A 26,762-nucleotide genomic window follows, 5' to 3' on the forward strand; every position below is an offset into this window, starting at 1 on the left:
AGTATTGGGGAGATACTAATATTGCATCTCACAAAATATTCCATCTCATGAAAAAACAAACTTTTCAACAGATTCTAGTAATCAAGGGTGACAGAGCCTTGCATTTAGGGTAAGTAATATTGCAAACAGAATAGTAAACATTTAATCACCAAAACAACTTCCTGACTTGGCCTCTACATCTTTGTGCTTTTGCTTAAAGGAAAGAAAACAGGGGGAGGAGGAAAATGCCTCCAAACTGAAATGAAAAGAAATCAAAATGGATTTTAAAGTGAAGCTGCTGTACAGAATATACCATATCTGGATGGTACTGAATTATTAATAGCCTTTATAATGTAGTATAATTAAATCTAAAGAAGCATCACTATTTATTATAGGCTTATGAAAAAAAATAGCCCTTTATGTGGTATCATGAATAGGAATATTTTTACCAAGATTAAGATGTCAAGGCTAAATAGCAACAAATACCTTTACGTGAAATTATTCTCTTTAAAAAAAAAATCACATATGCTGTATATTGAGTTCGTCAACACAATTGTATGCTTCTAAGCTACTGATTTTTTTCACGCAAAATAATTCCTTTAATTCATTTTCTAGATCCCATAGAAGCTGTCTAAAATGCTAGCTTAATGGAAGATGATATATGATGAGGAGAAAGTAGGTAGGAAGAACTTTTTCTCCCTTTCTCATAATATGAGAAGGTCGTGGCTTCCAATGAAGGTGAGTGGTGGAGATTCAGAATAGATAAAAGTACTTACTGTCAATATTTTTAAAGTGTGAAATTAAAATCTGTAAAATGTAGTGATGGCTGCTCTCTTCATGGCATTAAAAGGAGATTGGAGAAATGTAGAAAGGACAGGGTTACTAGTGGTGATAGGTATTTATTTTTTCAAATATGTCTTAAAATACAATATAAAGTCAGCAGATTTCTGAAACCAATTAAAGCAGTCAGCTCACTAAAATGACTACCTTTTTAGACACATGCAAAAACCTCAGTGAAGATATGGCTGTTTTAATTAATAGTTCTTCTTTTATTATTTCAAAAGTATGTCTGAATCATCTTCAATACATCAATTGTCTATTATTTATCACATTCATTGACCATTGTGGGAACAGTACACTATATTAGTTTGGCTTTTTGTGTGATCTATCAAGGCAGGTCTTATGGTTGGTGGTATTTTATTTCCTGAACAGCATTGAAGCCTATATTGGAATAATGTCTCAACAAAATATTTTGTAAGAAATTAATAGGTGAATGAAAGTCAATAATAGTTATGTATCTAACTGTAGAATTAAGAATTGGAATAGTTTTGTAGAATCAATGGTCCAGTTGTAAAAAAAATGTGATTTAAAAATGAATTTAATTTATCAGAAAATATTATTTCATGGTTATTGGACCCCTCAAAGAATGTTTAAGAAGGGATGAACATTTGTTTGTTTGTTTTTTATGTTGTGACATAAAAGATTTGAAGATTCTTTAACACATATGATTTGGTCTTATCCACTTATAGCCTTAACATAAGATGGGAAGATATATTAGAGATCTTTGGGAAGATATATTAGAGTTAAGGATCTCAATTTGATATTGAACTACATTTTTAACATATGGAATTTGTCATACCAGGAAACACTTTGGCTTTATTGAGTGTAGGGCATGACAAAGAGGATAATTTTATGCAATTAAAAAGAAACTTAAGCTCCTGATTTTAAGGAATGGATCCAGGTTATGAGGTGGTTATATATATATTTGGAAAGTTTCTATGTTCTAAAAATGAAAAGATGACACAATATGTTGCTATATCTAGATTAATTAATAAAATTAAGGATTTAACTAATGTTACATAGTCAGTTTATAATTTATGTATAGTCATTGTATAAATCCTTTTTGTTAATTCTTTTTCCATTTGCCATATTTATTTTTATCATGGTTAATTTTTTTTCTTCACTATATGATCACTATTATTGTCTCTGGTGATAAAGTCTATTTTTTGTACTTCCATATTTAAAAAATCTAAAAATAAAACAAAACATTATGTACATAAATAGAAATTATTATTATTATTAGTTTGCATTAATTAGAACAAAACTATATCCTAATTGCAAAAATCAGAGGATTCCTTGATATGTTTTTGATTTAGAGGAAGAAAATTATGTGCAGGTATTTCATTTTCCCATTCAGATTATTTCTGATGGGGAAAAATCCCCCAACACATGATGAAATACTCCCTTCCTACCTCCTGCAACATTCTAACTTTCTTACAGAAGTTGTTGTTGTACGGACATTTTTAAAAAGTGGCTAAAATTTTGGGATGGTATTGACTACTGTTCAGGTGATAATATCCTAAGAGTACTATATTGGAAGTATAAGTCTCAATAAACTGTGCAGTTGCCAAAGTAAAATTATTCCCTCCCCTCCCCACCCCCTCTCTCTTTCTCTCTTTCTCCCAGATACATTATCTGGGAGAATCCTTTCTCCAAGCTGAATGCCAGAAAAAAGGAATATACTTCTGAAATTCACTTTTTCATTCAGCTGCATCAAAATTGCTACTTTCTACTTTGCTATAGCTATTATGTGACATTCAGTTTCCCTGCATGCATGAAAATTATCTTCATTTTCTTCTGGCCTTAGATTATTACATCTGGCATTATGATTTTTTTTGGATTTAGACTTTTACAGTTGGCATGAATTCCTCTTCAGTTTCTTAGTAGTCAATAAGCAGTACCCCACTATCTGTGCCAGGATTATTATTCAACCTCACTTCTGTTTCCACATGTCAATGAAAAAGTTGCATCTAGTTGGTAGATTTTGGGAAGAAAGTAAACCTATGCCTTATTAGAAACACTTAAATAATGAACTAATAAGTGACTCTTCTCAAGTTATAAAACTGCTATCTGTGACTTTGATCAAGATGTATTTGCTTAAATTTGGAAAATATTAGCAGTTTCCCAAATGGAAAAACAAAAAGTTTAAATAGAGTTTCCTGTGCATTTAAGTAAGATTTCTACAACAGTAGAACAATCTACATATGGAAGTTTTGAGTTGTTCTTTTCTGGAGGTTTTTAAGAAGAGATTGGACAGTTACTTGTCATGGCAGCTTTAAATGACATTCTGGCACACTGCAGAAAGCTGAGCTAAATAAACCTTGAGGTACCAATCGAAGAGAATATTTGTAGCTTAGGGTTGAACTGTGGAGTCCTTGGTGCTTTCTGAGGTACTGAAAATGTTGCCTAGTCTGGCAATGAAATGTCTGCAAGAAAACAACAAGCTTCAGAGAGCACCAAGGACTCCACAATCCTTGTAGTCCCTTCCAGTTCTACAATCTTATTCGAAGATTCTGTGAAACAGTATACTTGATTTTGGCAACTGTTTTCTGTGTCTAATTCTTTAAACCCATGCATTGCATGTTGTTTCTTTTTTTACCCAGAAAAAAAATAAAGGAAATTGGTATTCAAAATGCCCCTCAATGGTTCCAATTAAGACACATACCTACCAATGCCTACAGCCAGCAACAGAGATAATCTTAAAGCATTGTACTGTCTTTAAAATGCTCCTGGTATGGGTGACCACCTGTTCTCTCTTCATTACACAGCTGGCTCAGAATTCTATTTGCATAATAATCTTACTACATAAGTGCTTCTGAAAGTTTGACTGTAGTCTTGTCCATATGTAGGAAGTAGAGCATCTGTAAGTATTAGCCAAACAGTACTGTGATAAAGGTAATATTACTATATGCAGCTTCCATTGAAAATGGCCTACACTGACAATTTTAAACACTGACAGCCAGCTGTCTCCTGTGTTATCAATATATTGTTGCAGTGATTTTAATTCTGTTTCCTTTTTGGAGTTTTAAGCAATATGCAATATCAAAACACATTATTTCTTAGAAACATTCAGCTTTTCAAATGGTTCTGCTTTAATGGGATAACAATATTTGAAGCAGAAAACAAGGAGGTGTGTTCTTTGCCTTTGTTCTTCAGTTCTTGTCTGTTATTATTGTCACTATCCATTTTTCATCAAAAAAAATTCTAATAATTGTACAAATATAATTTTATTACATAGGTCAAAGAGCACTGCATGTTTGCACTGTGCATATAACCACTCAAAAAAACTGATACACTTTCTAGTTTTTTATATCGGTTGAGGAATAAAAGCAATTATACAAATTGTTACAGAGATAACTGAAAATAACTGAGCAATTGAACAAGAATTATTTCACTTGGAATAGAATTTGTGATATCATGCAAATGCAAGCATGTAGTATTTTTCAAAATTATTCAGGTAATTCAACTCACGTTCCTGAATATTAAATTATTACTGAGACTCTTTATCCATAGATTTAACTTAGTCAGCAAATGCTATGGAATCTGGCACAGCACTAAGAAAGGTTACTATTTTTATTTTATTTTTATATGCATGAGAAGATTTGAAACCAATTGACTTTATTTATTTTAATGAATATTTGGATTTGGATTAATCTACAAAACATAACTTCTGCATCAGATTTTGTATCAGTCTTTTTAGCAAATTCTGTTCTGTTCAGACTAAGCACCAGACAGGTTCTCAAAGAATATTCTTTATTAATAACTATTTATAATAAGTAAGTCCTTGATGTGCAAGACTGGTTGAACAAGCCCAACTGGCCCAACTGGATCCAACTGGAACATGAAGGCTGGAGGCAACAGTTCTCAAACTGGAACAGTACTGGAGCAATGCTGATGCTGGATCTCTGACTCACTGGATCTAGGATCAGGACTATGAACAACAGACAGGGATGAACTGAAGACGTAGAGCAGGACGTGAACTCAGAGCAAGGTAGACTCAGATGGGGGTTCTAGACTAGGTTGGGTACTCTGAACTGAAGACAAGATCTGAAACTAGAGCAAGGCTGGACTCAGCTGAAATCCCCGAACTAGCTGGATTCTCTGGACTGGAGACTTGGAGCAAGACTTGGAACTTGGAACTAGGGTGGACTCAGCTGGAAGCCCCAGACTAGGCTGGATTCTCTGCGTAGAAAGCTGGGAGCAAGGCTTGAAACTTAGGACTTGGCTGGACTCGGCTGGAAGCCCCAGACTAGGCTGGCAACCAGATCCTGAACATGACAGGTGTGAAATTCCTGAACACAATGGAGCATGCAAAGCTCAGGTTTGCAGAAGTAAAGGCAAATGGTGGCACTGGAACATCAAGGCTTGCCCATGCTGCTGAGGAGATTGCAGAGTTTCACAGCTGGAAGCAAGGCAAAGGCTACTGGGCAAGGCTGACACTGATTCCTCACTGGCAGCAGAAACAGGATTCAATTCAACTTTGGAGCAGAGCTCAAGTGCTGGTTCCTCTTCAGCCACAGACACTGACTTCGACAACAGTAAAGACTCTTTTCCCAAAGCTGCAGGTTTAGAGGATCGGTTGTCTCCGGCAGCTTGTTTTCGGTGTGGCTGCCTTTTATCCCAATCTTTGGCAAGTTTGGAGTCTCCTGTAGCCAATCGGACTGCCTTCTCCTTTGCGCATTTTTCAGCCCATCTCTGGTGTGCATTGATTGGCGTATTCAAATTGTCCTCCAGATCTCACCCAATCAGCCATGCAACTTCTTCCCGCTCTGCTGAGTCATGCTGGAGTTTTGTTTCTCCAATTCCAGCCGGATAAGCTTCCAATTCATCCTCTGACTCAGAAAGTGAAACTCATTCTGAGTCAGAGGCAAGCTTGGTTTCAACAAATTCCAGATGAAAATGTATGCTTTCCCCAAAATTCAAATTTCAAATTCCAAACTGCAAACTTTATTGGTAACTCTGCAGTTCTCTAATGGAAGTTTGGAATAAGATTTCAGATCTTAAGCACCTTTTTCCCACCTCCCTGATAGCCCATCAAGTTGCTCAAGCAAAACCTGTTAACTGAGATGGCCAAATTCAGACTGATAATTTTCTCTCACAATTGAGACTTTGACAAAGCAAAGGACTGGTAAAAAAAATAATTTTAAGCTATCCTTTGCAAATGACTATAATGTACATTTTGAAATTCCCTTTCCATAAAGGAAAATACTTATTATTAGTTATAATAGTTTTATTTTCCACACTATGAATAGGTGAAACAATTTTTAACCTTTTGAAAAATGTGGATTTTTCTTAGAAAGAAAAAAATAAGACATAATTGTGCGTAATTGATTGGAGAACTGTTGGAATGGCTGGATCTTTTCATTCTCACTTCAGTGAAATATAGGTTTTATAAGCTTTACAATAAATACATTTCCATAAATGTATTATGGGAATATATTACATAATCACTAAATTTCAACCATTCATGGCTTCCATTTTATTTGGGCGTGATAAAAAATTACTAGGATGAAATTTAGAATGCATGAATCAGTCTGAAAGTTAAAATGTCTTCTAGAATTGTACTGCTAAGAAGCAGAATGGCTTTAATTGAAAGCTATAGTTCTTCTTTTTAAACTTCCATTTTATCAGTTGTCTGAAAAATGTCATATTGTTTCTACTTTTTGATGGTTTTATTATCCCATTCAATTTCACATCAACTGATTTATGGCAATATAATGTGATGTTTTTTTCTTGCCTTGAAATATTGGATTTTAACAATTCTGCTATAGCATTGAATACATTAGTCTTGATCTTAGACACATGATCATATGCTCAGTAACACAGTTAATATGAGCAATCTCACCATTATTATTATTACTATGAAAATAAAGGATGAAACATGTATTTATATTTAACATATACTGTAAATGTACTATATTAGAACTACTACTTTTATGTTTCAAAACAACATGTCTACTGAGATATTCAGCTAGAATATTAGCTGTGCCACTGATCCCCTCATCTTTAAATTAATTATGAGCATGTTCATTCTGATTATTTTTTTTAATTTGAAAAGTTCAAACTCATTTCCAGAAGTTTTAATAATTCCAGCAAATAAAAATCTTCCACTGCTAGCATTTTACTGCCCTTAAACTTTTCATTTCTAGTTTAGGAATTCCCTAACCTAAGGGCTATACCAGATGTGATGTTAAATGAATATTCACATTTAGTGCATATACTGTATTTCTTTTCCATCTAAAAAAAAAAGTTCAGGATTAGAATTATAACACAATATTGTCATTCTTACAAACTTTTTAAAAATTCAATAATTTTACCATATGTTGATGAAGTAGCATGGGAAGGCATTTCAGATCAATCATTACCTAGCCAAGATGATACTTAGCCACCTTGATACTTTTCTAGAAGGCCCTGAAGATGTGATTTTGTCAGTGGGCCTGGGCCCCCCAGGTTGATACAGAGCTGATTTGATTCTCAAGTCTAGTTTTGTGAAGATGTGTGCCTTTTCAGCTGGTCTAGTAGAATTGAGAAAGGTGGGAGTAGATAATAGTCTCTAATTGTCGACCCTGTTCATGACTTCGTAGTCATGAATGGTACACATGGGGGCTTCCTTCAGAGTAGATGCTGTTTCTCCCTCTTGTTTTTTGAGGACAAAAAATGTGGATGCTAATGCTGGTGAGTTGGAATGGCAAATAAATCCTTTTTTGATGTTAATATCCCGATATTCCTTGAGGATGGCTAACTCATGGTTAGAAATGGGATGCTGTCTCTTCACTGGGATTTGGTCTCCTGGCTTTAAATTGATGGTACAATCACATGCAGGGGGGTGGGGAGGATAACAAGGTTGCCTCTTTCTCCCCAAACACATCTGCAAAGTCTGCATATTTTCCTGGCAGTGTGGATCCTCCCTTGTTCTTCATTGGAGTGAAGGGGTATGCTTTCTCTGCCTGTAAGCAATGTTGCCGGCATTTAGGGGAAGGGAATGACAGTGTCCTTTGCACCCAACTTTCATCTGGATCATGCATCTGAAACCACTCTATTCAGATTATGGGCACTTGCAAGGAGGCAGTTACATATAATGTTATGAACTCTGTGTGATCTTTGATTGTCAAATGCAAAGGAGCCATGCACTGCAGAATCAGTCCTGCACTTAGTGGCTGTTTGTTGATTGTCTCGGCTATCATTGGGCTTTCTAAAGCTTGAGTAGACAACTTTAATTTCTGTACTACTTCTATAACTATGAAATTAGTGGTTGCCTCAGAGTCTACAAGAGCAGAAAGTTTCACCTTCTGCCTAGAATCTAAAGTAACAATAACATGAGTAATTCCAGTACCAATTGCAGTCATAACTTGAGGATTACCTGTATATGTAATTTGTCCTTATTATGGTTCTCAGAATAGATCAGTAAAATAATGATAATGATAATGATAATAATCCTATACAGATGCACTCAAAAAGCAACTACAGTATTATTTTAAATGAAACTTGATAAACTAACTAAAATATACAAAGCTGAACTGGATAAGACAAAAACACTTGCTTCAGTAATCCAATCTAAGACAGAAAGATGCCAAATTCTGAGCATATTCCATACTTTGGCTGGCTCAACATACTGCTCTCAGGGATGAATATGGAAGTGATTAGCCTCAGGAAATCTTAATGTATGGGCACATTCCAAACTTGTATGGCTTTTATTAAGTGTCCTACATTTCTCTTATAGCTAGCAACATTCCTGTAAAGATATTTAGAGCCTTGGAGGAAAAGATACCATCCATAGTTGGTTTCCTATATATCTGTCCCTATTATCATGAGGCAAGGGCCATGTCCTGAGATAGCAGAAAGGGACATTTTTAACCTGAAGAGTTTGAAGTGAATTGGAATCAGGTATGCTCAAAACCTTTGGGAAATAAGCAAGTGATCTGGTCTGCTCTCTATTTATGTGCTTAAGTGAAGGCTCCTATATTTGAAAATATTGTTCTTGTGAAATGATGGCACACCGTACTCTCAGTATCTTCACATCTTTGAAATAGTTTCTGGCATTATGGGCAATTTATCTAAGTTGGGTTTTGTGGTGGTCATTGTTTTTGCTTTTTCCTGGGATCATAATGTTATAAAAAGACATTAAAAAGCTGTGGCTGACCTTTTTGCTTTCATCCTTCCTTTAACAATGCTATATTACTGTTCTGTGTCAAAAATGCTATACAAATTGCATTACTACTGCCTGTGAATTTTAAGGAAATGGGTATGCTCAATACATTTGCTCTGGAAGATGGTGATCTTGTGAAAGTAATCCATTATTTTGGAAGCATAAGCACTGTATAACAATTAGATTCTATAAACACAGGATAATTTAATAAAACCCAGAAAAACTGGTGGAAGAAAATCCTTTTAGTATATATATACTGTATATACTGTATATGACCTAACAGCAGAGGCATAGACAGGATCTCAATTGATTGCACAGAACTAAAATTATATCAGCCTAAAATGATGTAGTCATTAGAGTCAAAGTATTTAAATTTCACATGAACATGTACTCCATGTTCAATGTATATGACAGGACTAAATATATTTGAGAAAAGTACAAGTTTCTGCATGAGGCATTAAATTACAGCTACTAAGGACCTTACAGTTATTAAGGACCTGTAAATTAAAGCAGAAATGGGGAACCCTTTTTTTATTGCCTCATTCTACATTTATCAGATTTAGAATCCATATCAATAGCACTTTTCTCCTATTTATATAGCAGCTATCTCGTATATGGATCCAGTGAATACTAAAATTAACACAGAGAGGACATAGAGTAGAATAAAAATCTTTTAACCACCTCCTCCTCCTTCCTAAACTGTCTACCCAAAACCTGCCTGGCCAAGTATATGTGCATACACTTCCTTCCAGATGATTCTGGATATGGCATGATCAGCAGCATGCTGATGGCAACTCTACAGATAGAAATAGTTGCAATTTAAAGACTGCAAGGATTGATGATGGATGATTAATTTCAATGTATTTTATCCCAACTACTGTGTGCTACTCTTTTAAATTATTTGGAAAAATCTGCTTCAAAATTTAACATCCATGGACTATGGGAAGAAAATTGGGCATATGGGATGTCCTTTTGTGAGCCCAAGTCATCTCTCCACAGAAGATTTATTTACAAGACATTTCTGGACTGTACCCAGAAGCATTTCACATCATTATTAGATCCACCATCCATCAAGTTTATGTTCTATTCTTCCACTAACAACAGCTCAGGGAAAGTAATGCAGAGAAAAAGAGTTATAATTTGATCAAATTATACAGAAGTCAAATTAAAGGTTTATGCATGTGCATCACTTGCTGGAACAAGAGTTGAAGATTCATTGGCTGAGCATTCATATATGCTCTACTGCAATTTTCTTGCAGTGAGTTATTAATAATGACCACCTAAATTCAGATGGACATTGGAACATTCCTTGTATTTATGTCCTTGATTCTGGGCTTGATAAATAATACTCTGAACCATCTACTGATGATCAAGTCAAGCTGGGGGAAGTGTATACTAAAATTTTACTTTCAGTTATGTCTCCCACGGCCCTCAGAAAAATATAAGAAAACAAAGAAATCTCTATACTCCTAATTTTAAAATAATTTTGCATTACTATGTTTGAAAGTTATAATTTAATGATTTTCTATTACCATCATTTTAATTTTCTCTACACAGAAAACTAGAAAGAATACAACGTATTTTCTCACTGTCATGGGTATCCACTCATCAGTGATCATCAGATGGTAAGGGGAATAAGAGGGTACAACATGCATCATGATACATGCAAGTATGTAACAAATAGAGCTTGTGATGTCATAATGCACACTTCATCATTTTGAGGAAATCTCAGCTTAATGACAATGGCTTGACTGATGGACACATATGGGTTTTGGAAGAGCATGGGATCTTCCATGAGGATTTGATGGGTAGTTCAATTGCTGCTTGAAATAAATTCATGGCTGGGCCCTGAGCCACTCCCTATATGCTGATCCTAGGAGCTCTGGAAATGAAATGCTAGAACAGACACTTGGAGCGCCATTGGAGAAAGGTGAAGATGAAGAGTGAGTGTGACAGGACATGAATAAGAGCCCATATTGAGTACTACATTGTAGTGATAAAGGTGGCAAAACATCCTTACTTCCCTGCCCTTATGTGTCTGCCAGTAGCCATAAGATGGTTCTATTTAAAGTTTCTTATTCCCTTCTGGGGAGGAATGACCCACAGGAACATCTCTTGGGTCATTGCAAGGACTATTCTTGTTATCTGGTAGAGTCACTTGGATTCTCTGCTGTTGGACTTCAACTGGGTAGGTCCAATAGAATCACCTGGGGCAGTCTTGTAGAATTATTTGGACAGGTTTACAACTGTAATCCTGAAGGTGTGGACTGGGGCCTGCAGATTGTGAACTCAGCCACATGTTTGTTAAATATAGATGGTTAGTCAAGGCCACCCAAGAGGTGATCTGTTATTAGGAATGTAAGGTGATATCTCCTTTGAGAGAGGGAGTTGTCTCCTCATCCTTGATGGAGGCAGTGGTACACCCCTCCTAAAAAAACTATAGTTGAATCTAACTGTTCTGTACAATCTTCCATCCAGTCTTCCCTTTTTAGGGAAGGTTGTTGAGAAGTCAGTTGAGATTCAGCTCCAGAGGACCATGAAGAAGATTATCTGGACTTGTTTCAGTTGGCTTTCAGGCTGGGTTACAGAATAGAGACAGCTCTCTTTGCACTTGCTGATAACCTGGGGAAGAGATCTGTGGCGATAGTGCATCCATCCTAGTACTGCTTGATCTTTCAGAGACTTTTAATATCATTAACCATGGTCTTCTACTGGACCAGCTACAAGGTTTGAGAGTGGGGGACACCATTTTGTGGTGTTTCTCCTTATTTTGTGGCTGGTTTGGTTGCTGTTAATGGGGAGGGGAATCAAGTCTATGGCCCTTCACTTGTGGGATGCTGCAGGCTCAAAACTCTCATTCCTTCTGTTTTTAACATCTGCATGGAACTACTGTCTGAGGCCATCAATTGATTTGATCTGTATGTTAATGACACCCAAGTATATATCTCATTATAGGCTGACCAAGGTATGCTGTCAAAATCCTTCCCCAGTGTCTGGAGTCTATGGAGTTCTGGAACAGATTTAGGCTTAATCCTGACAAGACTGAGTGACTGCAGATATTTGAGCCCCCTGGTTCTGGGATCTTACATTTTTGGTCTTGGATGAAGTTGCATTTCCTTACTCAGGACTAGTGCACAATTTGGGACCTGTTGTGGACTCACAGCTCCTGTAGACATAATGTTGCTATCACAAAACCTGGTCTGAAAGCCTGATTATACAGTAGCAGTTAACCTCTGAAACAAATACAGTGGTTGTATATTTTGCAAAGTTATGAAATTGGACTTTAGTGAATTTAACATTTTCATTAAAAGGGAAGAACTTTAAGAAGATTAAATTTTCATTCCTTAACATTTACACCCTTCCCTCCACTCTCTTTTTACTTATCATGGTCTCATTCAATATCTACTCTGAAACCATATTTTTAGAAATTGTTACTCCAATTCAGGGAAAGTAAACACTTTCTAGTCATGTTATGAATTGGTTTTGGAATAGCATTATGTAACCATATAATGTGTGTGTGTGTGTGTGTAGGGTGTGTGTATGTGTATTACATAACTTAATATGCAGCAACATGCAGACCACTTGGAATTTCATGTACTAAATGCTGGCTTCCAAGAAAAGAGCAGAAGCTATCATTTATACTGATCTTTCCTACATCTGGCCCAGCTAGCAACCAACTCCAAGTAGATCTTTAGTATGAAGACAGCATTGGCTGGCCATGAACTCTTGAGCTGCTTCTGATTGCTGGCCCAGAGAAGGAAGGTTGAAGTCCCCCAGAACCATCAAACTAGTGAACTCCACCACCAACCTAGCTATGGAGTTGAGGAGGTCAGGCAGGGAAGCTGCTATGTAGTAGGGAATCTGGTAAACATCATCTCAGACATGTGGCTGTCTATCCTCTGCTTGAACACATCCACTGAAAAAGAACCCTCTACTTTCTGAACTGTTGTTTCTAGTATTTTTTTTTTCGGGGGGGGGGGATTCAAATCAGAATCTGCTTTTTTGTAACTTCCTTTGAGGGACTTAACAAGAGTTAGAATTTTAAGAAAGCAGATTGATTCAATCAATATTACAATACTTCTGCATATGCTGGTTATGTATATGCTTTTTTCTTGTTTTTATTTTCTTGTTTAACCTTATTTACAGATGTTATGTAAATAACCACTCAGAATTGGCATTGATAGGAGTGACATATAGTAAACAAACCAACAAACCAACAAATGTACACTAGCAACTCTTAACATGTCCCTCAATCATAACTTACCAATGTAGACTTTACTAGGTGCTGGCAGACATTTACCTGAAGGCAAGATGACCTAGAAGTAAAACTTATTTCTATTAAATAGAAAAGAGTAATCAGAAAAATAAGTATAAATGCAGACAAACATTTTGTACAATGCTTAGCTTCTCTACTCAGTCTAGGTTGACAATTCAGCTAAAACCAATCCTAGAAATGTCTTCAACCTAAATAAATGTATTAAATATATTTGTGCATATATGTTCACATAGTAGGTACACATATTTGGGTCTGTGTGAAAAATGGACAGGGATAGAACAAAATGAATAATACCAATTAATTAATATGTATTGACCAAAATTAAATGCATGTAAAATAGGATTTCCTTTTATAAATGCAATTTATCATCCATATACACAAACTATTCTTTCTTTCAGACACATATCACTGTGTCTAACAGAGATAAAGAAGTCTTTCCTTTCCTTTCCTTTCCTTTCCTTTCCTTTCCTTTCCTTTCCTTTCCTTTCCTTTCCTTTCCTTTCCTTTCCTTTCCAGTGAAATCAACAATACCGTACTCCCACCCACCCCCAAAGACTATGGGACAAGAAAAAGGGAAGGAAAGAGAAAGTGGGAGACATAATTGTATAGGGATAAGGAAAGGGAAGGCAAAAGGAAGAGGGGCCGACCAAGGGCAAGATGGATGGATGATATTCTAGAGGTGACGGACTCGTCCCTGGGGGAGCTGGGGATGTTGACGACCGACAGGAAGCTCTGGCGTGGGCTGGTCCATGAAGTCACGAAGAGTCGGAAGCGACTAAACGAATAAACAACAACAAGGAAAGGGAAAGTGTAACTGGATAGAGAAGGAAAGGAGACAGAGAGAGAGGAGTTGTCTTCAGGAATTACATAATTCACCAAGCAACTGCACCTCCAAACAAGTGTTAACCTTCAGGCTCAACTTCAAAGTCATCCCCTCTTTTGTACCTGCTGCCCATTCTGTTGTTTTTAACAATGAATTAAAAACATGTCATCAAATTACACACCACAGAAATGATGGTGCAAAGATATCCATGGAGCCTGTTGTATCTCACAGCCCAAGAAGGAGAGGGGAGCATAATGTATACTGCCTTGAGGTCCTGGAGGGGAAAAAAAAACCTCATTACCTTAGGAAGCTTGATTCTCTCTCTCTCTCTCTCTCTCTCTCTCTCTCTCTCTCTCTCTCTCTCTCTCTCTCTCTCTCTCTCTCTCTCTCTCTCTCTCTTATTACATACATGTATTTCCTTGGATAAATCTCTAATATTACTTTCAGTGGGGTCTGGGTAGACCGGGAGAGGGACAAAGATAAAGGAACTTGCTGATGCACCTAATGTTTAAAGAGCTTTTGAAAATCAGAAATTATGAAATAAATGATGACACCTCTCAAATAGCAAATCATACTTGTGTATACCTTTCCTTCTAGATATTAATTTCATATCGCAAGAGTTTAAGGATTCTGATGCTGCTGCTTTAACCATTCAGTCATGTCTGATTCTTGGCAACTTTATGGACAGATTAAAATTAAAATTTAAACCCTTAAATTTAAGGATTACCCAATCTATTATGAAAAGGGACATATAGGGATATGATCAGGTTCTATGGCTATTTATAGTTATATAGATTCCATTACTATTTCTAAGCACTTAAAATATATCATAATGGGCACGGATAAAGCCATCATTAATGAACTACTGCTCTTTATTATACTCATAAAATAGCCAACTTACTTTAGGGAAATGCACAAATACACATAGAACCACTATATGTTAGATTCCATTTTTGAAGCAATAACTGATGGCAGCATTAATCATGAACCCAGGAATTAAAGGGCTGTTCTAAATTAATCTAATTCTTATTTCATTGATAAGTCAATATAAAAATATTAAAAAGGTGACAAATCATTGTATTGCTGGCTTATTCTGATTCCCTCCAAATCAGTTCCTTTCCCTAAATATTTATTATTGTATATTGCTTTCAGAGTTTTAGATTTAATTGGATCAATGTTTCATAATTTCATTTAGTGATTTATTTATTTATTGAATTTCTCTGCCACCCATCTCATGCACAACAATTCAGTTCTCATGCTAAGCTGTGTTTAAAGCAAATATAAATAAGTGTACATTGATAACTTTGCAGTAGTTGTAAGTTGAAGAGTTTTAAAAACTACTTCTGGGTCAGTGGGCCTCACTGCAGGGCTGGTGGTGGAGTTCCCCAAACTTATAGTTCTGGGGGACTTTAATCTGCCACCCCTGGGGACAGGGTCGGATGTAGCTCAGGAGTTCATGGAAACCATGACTTCCATGGGCCTGTCCTAGGTCATCCAGGGCCTGACTAGGAATAGTGCTCACACACCTGATTTGGTGTTCTTGTTGGAGTGGTGCTTGTGTGATACAGAATTGATGGACCTATCCCTTGTCCCTTGTCATGGCCAATCATGCCTTGGTGGCTATGAGCTTCTCTAGGGCTGTATTCCTCTGCAGAAAGGCAGGACCTATTAGCTCAGTCCACCCCCGGCAACTGATGGACCCTGACTGGTTTCAGAAGGAACTGGGGGTTGTAACTGAAGATCTGCTACATAGACCTGCCAGGTCCCTTATTGCCACCTGGGACAGGATGGTGACTGGGGCTTTAGACAGGACTGCGACCATGCAGCCTCTTATCTATAGCCAGGGGATGAGATATCATCAGTAGGTATATCAGCCCTAAGTTATGCCGTGACCTCCCTTTTGCAATGCCTGGTGGCTGTTAAGGTCTGGATGGGGAGCAATGGGTTGAAACTGAACCCTGGCAAGATGGAATGGCTCTGGGTTTGGGGCTTTTTGTTTCATGGAGAATTGTCATCTTTGGTCTTGGATGGGGTGGCACTACCCCAGATGGACCCAGTGCGTAATTTTGGGGTTCTCTTGGATCACAACTCCTGCTCAAGGAGCAGGTGGCAGTTGTGGCCAGGAAGCCCTTTGCACAACTAAGAGTTATTTATTTATTTGTTTATTTATCAAATTTGTATTACTGCCATCTCCCCCAAGAGATGCACCAGTTACACCATTTCCTGGACCAACAGGCCCTGCTCACAGTCACCCATGCCCTTGTTACCTCCTGTCTTGACTACCATAACACATTCTACATGGGGCTGTCCTTGAAAAGTATCCAGAAGCTTCAGTTGGTTCAAAATGCATGGTGCCTGCATGTGGAAATCTGGATTTGCACATGTGTCATCTCTCTTGCAGGAGCTGCATCAGTTGCTGATTTGTTTCCTGGTCTAATTCAAGGTGCTAGTTATTTATTTATTTATTTATTTTCTATCCCACCTTTATTAATTTTTATAAATAACTCAGGGTGGTGAACATACCTAATACTCCCTCCTCCTATTTTCCCTAGTTATCAGTTTCCCTAGTTACATAAAGGTTATCACCTTTAAAGCCATACATCACTTGGAGCTAGGTTATCTACCTTTTTCCAGTTAGATCTACCTGACCTACCAGATTGGGGACGCAGTGTATGTTAGGGGTCTCCCCCATTAAGGAGGTCCATCTAGTGGGACCTGAAGAAGGGCCTTCTCCATGGTGGCTCCCTCCCCATGGAACATCATCCCTGCAGAGATAAGACTGGTCCTGTCATGAGTACTGATGGCGAGCAGGAGGGGGGCTCTATCCAGGGGGGAAAATGCATGTGTAGTACTGAGGAATTAAGCAGCCATTCAAAGAGACACAGATCAGACCCACCTTAACTTTTGGAGTTTATCTGTCTGGGTTTTCCCACGCTTCTTCAGTTTGTTAGGATTCTGTCTTATGTAGCAGTAATAAACACTAGAGACCTACTCCTTGTCTCAGCATGATTCCTGACTGTTAGGACAGGTCCCACCTTAATATTCTTCTGAAAGACCCTGAAGTCATGATTTTGCTAGTGGGCTTGGGGATCCCAGGTTGATGCGGAGCCCATCAAGGCATTTGTTTGAATGTACTGGTATCACCAGGGGTGTGGGGGTAGAATGGGTTTTGTATTTGGGCTTTTATTTCTGTAAGCCACCTGGAGTCACCATGAGTGACTTGGGCAGCCATATAATTTCTTAAATAACTAAATAAATAAACAAATCATTAAAAAGTATTTGTCTCATGTTTCTTATCACAGGATTTAAAGAGCTTGGTACTCTATTTTTTTTAAATGTCATATAATGTTACATGTAGTGAATAGTAGTTATAACATACCAACGTGTGAAAACTTTGGCACCATCTCAAGACAAGGCCTCCATGGCACAGAGGGACCATATATCTCCAACTGTTTCTGCCTGCCCAACATCAGACAGGGTTGGCATGTGCAAGTCCCCTCTATTAAACAAAGCTATGTGCCAGAACCCAGGAAGCATGCCTTCTCTGCTGCTGTGCCTGCCCTGAGGAACAGCACCCTGCATCCCATCCCCCAAGATGCAGATAGCTTTGCCCCTCCTGGTTTTGCAAAGGTTATGATGAACATGGTTCTTGTTCCAGGCCTTGGGCTAGGATATTGTTTGAGCTCTCAGTATGTGTATGGGGTGAATTTTGATCCTGGCTGTATAGATGTTTATATGTTTTTTTGTGTTCTTTTTATTTATTTTTTTTTATTTTTATTATTTGTTTGTTGTTGTTTTGCAATTTTAGCTGCCCAGATCCACTTGGTAAGTGGGCAGCCATTCAAAATGAATACAATGAATGAATGAATGAATGAATGAATCATGTGAGTTTAATGATTCAGGCATCTGCAATCTGACTTAGAGTCTCCCTCATATATTCAACTGCTTTGATGAGCTGCAGCTTACTTCATCAGATGCACAGAGGGGATAGGCTGATGTACTATTTAAATTTTAAAACATTACAACTGTTAATTGGAAAGGTTCTTGTAATCTGTCTCACCTGTAAACTTCATCTAAATAACCAACTAGCCTTGCTTTCCTTTCCCTGTCCACCTCACCACAATTTAAATCCTACATCAGCCAATCCATTCTGACTATCTGATGAAGCAAGCTGCAGATCTTAAAGCTTATACCTTTTAACAAAAAATGTTAGTTGGAAAAGGTCCTTCTAGACTTTATCTGATATTTTTGCTACCAGACTAAGCTTTCCTCCTGGAATGTAAGTTGCTTTGCTAAATTCATCTGAAGATAAGAAATTTAGTGGAGCCAAATTTTTCTTGCTGTTGCTCACTGAATAATTCATTACGAACCATTGCTGGTGGCAGAGAGCCTCCTATTGCCCCCTCTTTCTACTTTGATATTTTCTCCTCTACCTAATTTCACATCTTTCTTATCTTGTACTAATTCTTATTTTACCAAAATACCTGAGCCTTGAAATGAATTGACTAATAATGCAAAATATATTCAATGACCTTCTCAGGCCATAAACCAACAGCAGGTGAAACTTAGGAACCACTGGTTCATTGATCCCCAGTATCTCTGAGGTTTCAGGCAGTTCTTGCTGCTGTACCTGGAGATGCCAGGGATTGCATCTGCATGCAAAGTATATGCTCAGCCTCTGAGGAATGGCTCAGTGAGACAAATACAGGTTGCCATTTTAATTACACTTACATTCTACACTTCTGCCTGGCATACAATTCAACTGCAGAAATATTCCATTAAATGTTTAGCAGAAAATTTTCAGTCAGCAAAAGAAGTCCCTGCCCTATCAAAATCATGCCACAGGAAATCTCAAATTCCAGCATGAAAATTTACACGTGTTGTAGTGAGCTTTGTGATTTATTTTTTAATCACTAAAATGGTTATATACAATTTCCAACTGTTTTCTCTTGAAATTACATCATCTGGAACAGATATGTAAGTATCAGCAGTATTGTTGTTCTTAAATTGTAGAGTATTATATTGTTTTGGCTTTTCCTGTACATATGAATCTCCTCCTCCTCTTCCAGTTGTAAATTATTTTTCTTCAAACTTCAGTTGTTGGAAGAAAACATGAACTTTTCTAGACCAGTAAACAATTATGACTGAAATGAGATAACAATTTAATGGTTTTGCATGATTTATGTCCTATATAAATTTTTTATGACAAAATATGGAAAGATGAGGTTATGAATGTATAATGGCAAGTCAACAGAAGTCACCTTTGAATTAGTTTCTAAGGAAACAGGCTTTGCAATTAGAGTTTTCATAATGGTCAAGGGCTCATAAAACTATCAAAGACATCCTCAGTAATTAAACATTCCTAAGGTATAGTAATTTGCTTCCCTGAACTTATTGCCAATTACACTTACTAGAGGTCAGTCTGGATAATGGTACCCAGAAAGCTTTTTTCATTTCAGTGAATCAGGGCCAGCATTTTTAGCACTTGCAGAAAAAGGTTTGGTTTCACAAGCAATTCCACTAATAGTTCAAGAAAAAGAAGAAAATCCTATTCCTTTCTAAATATACCATTTCTCACTCAGATACAAAGTGAAGAATATACCTAGGCACTTATTTTATCATTCTGACTCAATTATATTTTCATATTTTCTTTTAATTGAAAAGAATATTAAAAAAAAATCTCACAATCATAAAACCTATGAGTCTATGGCGCCCCTGCATTTGGCCTAGTAAGTATAGCAAAGGTAATCTGTGGCAGGGGGAACTGAATTTGAAAAAAAAATAGAAAATAAGAAGATATAATACAGAGATATATAAAAGTATGTACAATGCAGATATGTACAATGGATACAGAAAAGTTAATTATAATAATAGAAATGGAGGCCCTTCAAATGAACTTGACTGGTAGAAGATTCAGGAGAGGTGAAAGTAATTTTTTACACAGCATGTAGGATTTGCTACTACAAGATATAATGAAAATTGCTAACTGAATTGTAAAAGGAGAGCAGACAAATTAATGATGACGAGGTTATCAATGGCTAATAATAATTATGGTTGTATTTTCTCTGTAATCACTGCCAGCATTGTGCTTACGCTTGAGGGTTTGTCATGGGATGTTGGAATAGAGAAACAAAAAGGTTAGACTTGTATAGGGACATCACCAAATTCTTGTCATTATTGTTTCATCATCCTGGTTATGCTAGGGATGAGAGTAATCTTTTATCTGTAACCCACCTCCAGCAAAAGCACATCACTGTATAATGTCACACTACCTTAGACCTGTATTTTAGTCACCAAAACAGATGGCTCTCTAGGGATAATCATTTACAGCTATTCCAGCATGCATTCAGTGGCTGACATATCATATGCCCTTAACAGTTCTGTGCTTCTTGCGCAGTTGTTTTGTATGTATTTAATATAAGAAGTTTTTGTTGTTGTTTGTGAGCTAATTGCTGCTTCTTATACAGCATGTCAAAGTAACAGCAAGTTCCTTTTCCTATTATGTAAAGAAATCCTAAATGAAATATTGCTGATAATTCTGCTAAAATCCATTCTGTATTTATTTAATTTGGAACAATATATTCATTATTATATAAATAAGTAATGCCAACATTTTTGTCTTTTCAAAATGTCTTACAATTAAGTGGACAGTCTTCAAAGGCATAAAGTAACAACAGTTATTAATAAGGTATTGTTGTTGAGTGTAGCTGGAATTAATTAACTACTGATTTAACTGTTGCTACAGTCATTTGGTATCAACCATTTCCTCATTATTTTTTTTGCTAGGAAGGATATAAGAAGAAAACAATAACGTATTTTAAATCCACAAAACAATAACATTGGGACAAAGGAATCGTGTATTATTGTACACATCAGGCCTCTTTCCCCATTTCATAATCCTCTTCAAATCTTCACCTCTAATCTGTATTCATAAGCTGTCATGTTCAAAATGGTTATTAACAATTCTAAATAAATAAATAAATAAATAAGTTGTGGTATACTCATTTTGTATACTACGTGTTGTATACTCATATTATTTTCTATGTTACATAATGGAAGATAGACAGTTGGTTTTCACAGTTCATGTTCTAAAATTTGGATGATTCAGATGAGCTGCTCCTGAACTGATAGAAAGGAAATTGGTCATTTATTTTTAACCACCTTAATGCATATGTATGGTTATATGGTATTCCCTCAAATGTTATGTAAATAGATTTGTGGGTATATAGTAGGGCATACTATTATTCTCCTTACTTCACTACCTTATTCTGTGGAGTTAAAATTTTGGGCTGGCAGGATTTATTTTAGGGCTTAGTTTATTTTAAGCACTTTTATACTGCTTCAGTCAATCCAACTCTATTCTTCCATTCCTACAAGCCAAATTTTCTTTCTCCCACTGTTTTCCCCTGTTTTGTCTCCAGGCTATGAAAATATCATAACCATTTTATATTCTTTTGAAGTGGCTTACTGTATATGGAGTATGTTTGTGTATATACAGTATATATATATGAAAGAAAAAGAAAGAAAGAAAAGAAAGAAAGAAAGAAAGAAAGAAAGAAAGAAAGAAAGAAAGAAAGCACTAAATAGCAATTTCTATTAAGATGGTGAAATATAATTCCATTTTATTCCTCAACTTTTTATTTCCAAGCAGTCTTGGGGATATTAATGTAAGAATACATTTCTCCTCTTGATAGCCTATGCTTGTGCCATATAGTGTTCTTCTGAAAAGTTAAACTCTGTCCCCACTTATCTTTATCATTATATTGTTTCTTCATTATGTGCATTTTAGTGATCTCATGAATTTGATAGTCTAAGTCACAGAATGTTGTCTGAATAAGTCATAATAAGATTTTCATCTCCTTGTTATTATTTTTTCCTGAAGCAAAAGGGTGAAATTGTAAGGGGGAAATATGCTTTCCTGTTCTATAAATTATTCAGGATAATAAAAATTTCCAGAAGGCTTTGCAATATTTTCATCACTTTCTGGCAGAAGGTTGTAGTAAATTATTTAAATCTTTGGGAGCACATGTTTAAAGCTCATTATTGCATTATTCTTCTAGTTTCCTTACAAAGTAATTATAACCCAAATTTCAATTAACATTTACAGTAGAAGCAAGTTGTCTAAATCTTTTAATTTTTAAGGCTATACAAAACTCTAGCAATAAGAATATATTTGATCAGACTCAGATGCTACAGCTAGAATATGTGTATGTATGCATGCATGCGTGTTGTGAAATGGCAGTGGGCTGTCAGCACATGTAATTGTTTCTAGAGCTAAGAAATTGATTATAATAAAACTAAATTTGTGTTATTAGCATTAATTTATTCTGATGAGAATTAGGTACCCTGTGGACAGGGGGCTAAAAAGGTACTATATTTTGCAAATCTCTCTTTTTGCATCTGGGAAAACAGATCCATAGGCATAAGAGCTCAATTGATGGAAATGGTCTAATTGTAGATTTTAAAAGCTTAATTGCCATCACAGATTTGATGGTGGGAACAAGAAGGATATCAACTAAAATAACTACATTTATTAAAAGGTTTAAAGGGCAGTACATAGAATTTATTTCAACTATTGCTGAAGGATACAGCTCCTAATATTTTGGCACAAGTTGTGAGATTTTGCTCTGATCCATACAAAAGTGTAAGTGCCTTACAAATAAAAAATATTAGCAGCCTTTGCCCTAGTCACTGCCTATAATAAAATATGTTCTGTTCAGTAAGAATGGGGAATATTTTCATACTGCTTTATCAGAAACTTTTCATTCCCATGTCATATCCTTAGCAAGAGAGAAAAAATGTACCCTAAAGATCCATAGTTATGTGTAGAGCAGAATAGGAGGGAAAATCTATTTCCCTAGATGCTGCATTGACTAATGTCATGTGCTGAACAGAGCTTAAACAGAGATGACAATGTTTGTGACATCAGGGGCCACAACTCAGACTTTCTACCTTCAGGAGGATGGTCCAGTAATGCTATAACATCACTGAAATAACTATGGGCACATTTTTTCCAGACCATTATTTGAGTTTTATTGGAGTTTTAGAGTGGGAATGATACTGGGATGCACCTAGGAATCAATGTCTCCAATCCCCAACATCAAGCCCTAAACAGCCAAAAATCACATTGCCAAAATTCAGCCATTTGTTTCAGTTCTTCAGCAGCATGATCTGGACATGCTGGTTCATAGGTTGCTCACCCCTAGCATCAGAAGGAGTGCTCCATTGGCTATGGTCCATAATAAACTATACCTAGATTATAGATTACTCTGTTGTATGCATTTGACTGTTCCTGCATTGTATTCTTTCAGAATATGTTATAGCAAACAATGATAGTTAGAATCAGACATGAATTCAGCCTTTTCTCTTTGTGGTTAAGTTATTAAAACCATATATTTTAAGGAAAGTATCTTAACTACTATACACTCTGATTTTGGAATTTGAATTTAGATGTCATCAGTTGAATTCACTATTTTGATTCCCTGAAAGTCAGATTCTTATCTAATATTTCATTATCAGTAGCATTTCTATAATAGTTTGCTGTCACTGACCATTTAAGCTGTTCCACTCCTATGCTCATGCTGGCTTGACTCTACGCTATTTAAAGAAAATCCTACCCAGACTGAGGTACTTTTCCAATAATATGAAAATATGCCAGAAGATATTTAGTCTGAACAGTGGGCTATCATGTCCTGGTGTTGTGCCTTCCTATCTTTCTATTTTAGGAAAGCAATTTCCAATCCTTGTTGCTGTTAGCAGATCTTATAAACATATGCACTTCTATATGTGTCCATATAGTGTATGCAATACATAGTCTCCACATACAGGACTGAACTGAATTTACTTACACAAAGTTAAAGCATCAAAAATGTGCATATATTATAAATATGCAGGTACAACAACTAAGTGTTAAATAAAATTTATTTTCTACTGCTGTGTGGCTCTCTAATGTCTTTCAGAACTACAGTACCTTTACCATGAATGTTCTAGTAACACAATGGCTATAATATTTGCCTTGTAAATAGAAACTTGCTGGTTTAAAACCTGCATGAATGTTTGCTATTGTTATTATTTCTTTCTCTGAGCCTCTTGAGCATTTTTAAAAATAACTCCATCAGTGCATCATTTAATTATTTTCCAGTATCTGGGATAGAAAAAATTCACTAAGTTTGCAAATAGCCCAAATAACCTATGGATTATTTTTAAGATAGGGGAGAAACTCTTATATTATAAGCAACTGGAAAAATATGAAACAGTGCACCAGTGCACTTTTTAATTTTTTTAAAAAAGAAAACACAGTTTAAATAATGGAGATGATAATAAATAAATAAATAACGGCATCCACTTCTGCCTTCCAAAAATAGTTGCTGCCTAATTTTGACAACCAGACAATAGAGATAAGGTCTTTGATAGGAAAAGAGATCCTATTCAAATTCAGTGAAAACTTTATTCTAATATTTCTCATACAACACACACTTAAAAGTTATTTTGAAATTTAAGGTAGTCAGTCCTAAATAACCAAAACAATTAGACTTTATGTCCAACTGTTGGACTTCTTGTAGCCAATATTTTAAACAGAGAAAAGAAATACAGACTTAAAACAAAGACAAATAATTTGTTCTAATATTTAGAACAAATCTTAGTCTGACCTAATATTGTGCTGGAATCATGAACAACTCTAGTCTGGCTTTGATGCTTAGATGTGACAGTTTCTTCTCAGATCTGTCTGATTGTCTTCATTTGGCATATTTATTTTATTGGCAGGGTTTGCAGTTAGTTGACAGAAAGTAGATTTAGCTATCGAAAGGAATTTGCATTTCATCCTAATCTCATAAAGACTGGAACAATATTCAGTTCCATTGCATTTACTCTCTTCCATTTGTAAAAGGAAAACTAGGAACCAAATATTTGAAAACAATAAAAAAACCTGTGATCCTAGCATTATACCTTTAAATAGATATTGACATTTGTGACTTTTGTATGTATATCTCTTGACTGAGCTTGTGAAAATATGTTTTTGATATAGAAGAATATCTTCTAATTGCCTATTGTTGACAATATGTTAGTATATACTTGAGACAAAACTCATGAATTATTGAACTGAATTCTTTGTTATATGAATTGTTTCAAATAAGATTGCAGCAAATGAATTGACAGAAATGTACCTGCAGAATAGAACACATATTTTCAAGACGGAATTTCTTTATTATGCAAAAGCTTTCATTCTTGTAAAAAAACCAAAACATGATAAATAAGTTACATACCTTTAGCAAAAAAAAAATCAATATTTTTAGTTCATATATCAGAAAAATGCATTCTAAGTACTTAAAAATAACAGAAATTCAGGAATGGAAGAAGACCCAAAATATGTGTGTTTGTGTGTGTCTGTGTGTGTGTGTAAAATAGAGTAATTTTGGAATAAAATTATTGTATATTTTTACTTGCCTCATTGGGCCAGTGAAAGAGGATTCACCACTCTTAAAACTGCCTTCCAATAAATTACTACAACATCCAGAAGATGACACAGAGGCACTTGCTAACATCAAATCCTTAAAATGATTGGCCAGAATAAAAATATTTTTCAACTAGAAATATATATATATATATATATCTAACTATGGGCCTGACACAGGACCAAAGAACAACCTTACAAAGGGCAACATTTATGCTGCTGGATTCTATGGTAAAACCCAGGCAGCTTAATCAAGTATCTGATCCAGGGATGATATGTATAGGTGGTGCATCACAAATAGAGGACATCACTTGTATCCTCTTTGACTGCCACCTATATTCTTCAGCCAGAGCACAGCATTTAAACTAATTGACAGGACAGCCTATTGGGACCCCATCAACAGGATAGCTTACCTTCTCCAAAGTACAAACACATGAGCAATAAGAAAGACTGTCAGGTTTATAGCTAAAGCCATCCAACTGAGAGCTTCTTACCTAGATCAGATTGAAGTCAACTGCCAAGATCTTATCTGATTATTTCACATAATGCTTTTATATATTTCAATATGCTGTTTTATTTTATCCTATTTTATTTGATATGGTTGTTTGACTAATAAAAAAAATAAACTAAACTAGACTAAAATATTGATAAAGGGCAAATTTGAATTCTCTAGATCTTCTGTTTGTTAACATCTCCAGCAGTATTATTTTTTAAAAAAATCTTATTTCGGTATATTATGCTGCTGTATAATTAATTTCTAATGTTAAGTCATCCAGAAGATGACTCCCAGAAGAAGATTGCATTAAATCTAACCAACAACTACATAAATAACCACCAACTTTGAGTTTTTATATGTGTAGAAACCGTGGCTGTAACTATGTGTCTGAGTAAGATAGTTACTTTAGCAATGGAATAATTTCTGTGAAATATCCAGCTTCTGATTTTATACCATTGCATTTTGAATGCTGAATAATTTCTTATGATATGGTGTCCTGCAGGCTCCATTCTGTTTCCAGTGTCCTCAGTATCTACTTGAATGCACTAGAGATTTACAACTGAGTACTATCAGTATATGACACACATAGCTATTTCTGTCTGACATCTTCAAGAAATTGTGTGCCTCCCCAAATGCCTCTTTGTAGTTAGTGATGGACTAAATGACATAACAAATCAAAACTGAATCCAGACAAAATGGAGATTCTCATTGTGAGGAACCGTAATTCTAGAGAGGTGGTAGATCTGCCTA

General features: G+C 35.9%; 1 protein-coding gene across 1 annotated transcript in view; it reads left to right on the forward strand.

Annotated features, from left to right (window-relative positions):
* ROBO2 (roundabout guidance receptor 2) overlaps window positions 1-26,762 on the forward strand; it is an 894,470-nt gene that overhangs the window by 78,739 nt on the left and 788,969 nt on the right. The gene's annotated exons all lie outside the window — the stretch shown is intronic.

Source organism: Candoia aspera, chromosome 5, assembly GCF_035149785.1.
Source record: "Candoia aspera isolate rCanAsp1 chromosome 5, rCanAsp1.hap2, whole genome shotgun sequence".
In the NCBI taxonomy this organism is placed as follows: domain Eukaryota; kingdom Metazoa; phylum Chordata; class Lepidosauria; order Squamata; family Boidae; genus Candoia; species Candoia aspera.